The 2,500-nt window shown below is 34.6% G+C and overlaps 1 long non-coding RNA gene across 1 annotated transcript in view; it reads right to left on the reverse strand.

Annotated features, from left to right (window-relative positions):
• LOC125034754 overlaps nucleotides 1-2,500 on the reverse strand; it is a 3,191-nt gene that overhangs the window by 205 nt on the left and 486 nt on the right. The window contains exons 2-3 of the long non-coding RNA XR_007115710.1: nucleotides 1,322-1,514; nucleotides 293-450 (exon numbers count right to left, since the gene is read on the reverse strand). This is a non-coding gene — a long non-coding RNA (uncharacterized LOC125034754). The remainder of the gene's footprint in view (nucleotides 1-292; nucleotides 451-1,321; nucleotides 1,515-2,500) is intronic.

Below are 2,500 nucleotides of genomic sequence, written 5' to 3' on the forward strand. Positions count from 1 at the left end.
GAATTGTGCGTATGAGATGGGAATTGTTTGTTTGTTTGTTTTTGTCACTGTTGCAATTAGTCTAATGTTCACTGGTATTTTCATGTAAGAATGATTAGTCATTTATCTTTTCTTCAGAATCTTTAATTAAGAAGGAGAGATGTGTCATCAAATACATTTTCCAATTTATTTATTTTTAAAGTGCAAAAAGAAACAAATACTAAAAATGAATAAATAAATACTTAAAAAAAAGAAAAAAAACGAAAGGAAAAGAAAATAAACTATATCGAGCAGAATCTCAAAACCACCTTACCAATGTCACCGAAAATTCCCTTGGTTTCCTGCAGCGCTGAGTCGACGTGTTTCCAGCCTCTTGACACGTGATGGAGTAAGGAGTAGGCAGCCGCTGGGTCTCCGCTCCTCGCCCCCGCGTCGCCTCCTCCTGTGAGGTCCTCCCATGACGCGACGTATCTGCGGTAATGTGCACTGATATATATATATATATATATATATATATATATATATATATATGTATGTATGTATGTATGTATGTATGTATGTATTGTATGTATTGTATGTATTGTATGTATTGTATGTATTGTATGTATTGTATGTATTGTATGTATTGTATGTATTGTACGTATTGCATGTAAGTATGTATGTATGTGTGTATGTATGAGTGTATGAGTGTATGAGTGTATGCGTGTATGCGTGTATGCGTGTATATGTGCGTGTGTGTGTGTGTGTGTGTGTGTGTGTGTGTGTGTGTGTGTGTGTGTGTGTGTGTGTGTGTGTGTGTGTGTATGTATGTATGTATGTATGTATGTATGTATGTATGTATGTATGTATGTTTGTATGTTTGTATGTTTGTATGTTTGTATGTTTGTATGTATGTATGTATGTATGTATGTATGTATGTATGTATGTATGTATGTATGTATGTATGCATATGTGTGTGTCTGTGTGTGTGTGTGTGTGTGTGTGTGTGTGTGTGTGTGTGTGTGTGTGTGTGTGTGTGTGTGTGTGTGTGTGTGTGTGTGTGTGTGTGTGATACGGTGTCTTGTATTTTATCTATAAATGCTATAATGTGACCTTAAAGTTGTAATGACACGCATTTATAATTAAAAGGGTAAACAGTTAGGTTAAACTGTAATGTATTTTTGGTATAAATGCTATAACGCGACAATAAAGTTATAATGACATAGGATTAAAAGGCTAGACACAGACTCCGCTGCGTTTTAATGTTTCATTTTACGGTATTTTGAATTAGCAATGGTTTAATTTAGGTCAGTAGTAATACGTTATATCTGAACTGTTTTTCCTCCTTTTTTTTATCACGCACCTTTTCAGTACTTCATTTAATTTGTTCAGTGAATGCACTGTCGTCTGTATCCGTGCTATGGCCTCGGCTTCGTCCTTCCATAGCTGGTCGATTTGTGCCCAGGACGTGTGGAGGGCGTGTCCGTCGCAAGCCACGCCCACGATGGTTATGAGAAGACGAGAAACATCATCTTCGATCTTTGAGTGACTGCCATCTGCAAGATAATTATTAATTATGATTCTAACGCAAACTTGGCTAGCAATAACTTTCTTTTCACTTCGCAGACAAATAATCTTGAAATGTTCGAATCAGCTGGCAATTTTACTGTTTTTAATCTAATTATTCGAATATATTCAGTTTTTCTAATTCCTTTTGAATATTGGTATTGGCATCATCTCATTCCGAACAATGCCACATTTAGTTTTACAAATTATGCGCGCAAAAGTCAAGTACATATACTATGAAAACTGTTTTTTGAAGCACTAAGAAAATAAATAATTCCATTGAAAAAAAATATTCGTGAGATAAAAAATAATCTTACTTTTCTCAATTATGATGATATATAAAATTTAAAATTGTATTAACACAAGCGGGCATAATATCATCTTTTCGAATTATTTTAATTTCCTTTTTTTTAGCAAGCACTTTCTGTTCACTAATGACATCATACAAAACATAACTGCTATTTAGTAACAAGTTAACCACCAGCAATAAAATCCTTTCACAATCACTATCTCGATTTACAATCACAATACCTCCTTTCACAATCACAATACCTGGTTTCACAATGACTATCTCGTTTCACAGTCACAATACCTCCCTTCAAAAACACAGTACCTCTTTTCACAATCACAATACCTACTTCCACAATTTCTTATCCTTTCACAAACACAATACCTCCTTTCACAAACACAATAGCTCCTTTCACAAATACAATACCACTTTCACAATCACAATACCTCCTTCCACAATCTCTTATCCTTTCACGAACACAATGCCTTTTTTCACAAACACAATACCTCCTTTCACAATCACAATACCTCCTTTCACAATCACAATACCTCCTTTCACAATCCCTCTTATCCTTTCACAATCACAATACTTCCTTTCACAATCCCTCTTATCCTTTCACAAACACAATACCTCCTTTCACAATCACACAAACACAATACCTTCTTTTACAATCACAATACCGTATTT

This window comes from Penaeus chinensis, chromosome 18, assembly GCF_019202785.1.
Source record: "Penaeus chinensis breed Huanghai No. 1 chromosome 18, ASM1920278v2, whole genome shotgun sequence".
In the NCBI taxonomy this organism is placed as follows: domain Eukaryota; kingdom Metazoa; phylum Arthropoda; class Malacostraca; order Decapoda; family Penaeidae; genus Penaeus; species Penaeus chinensis.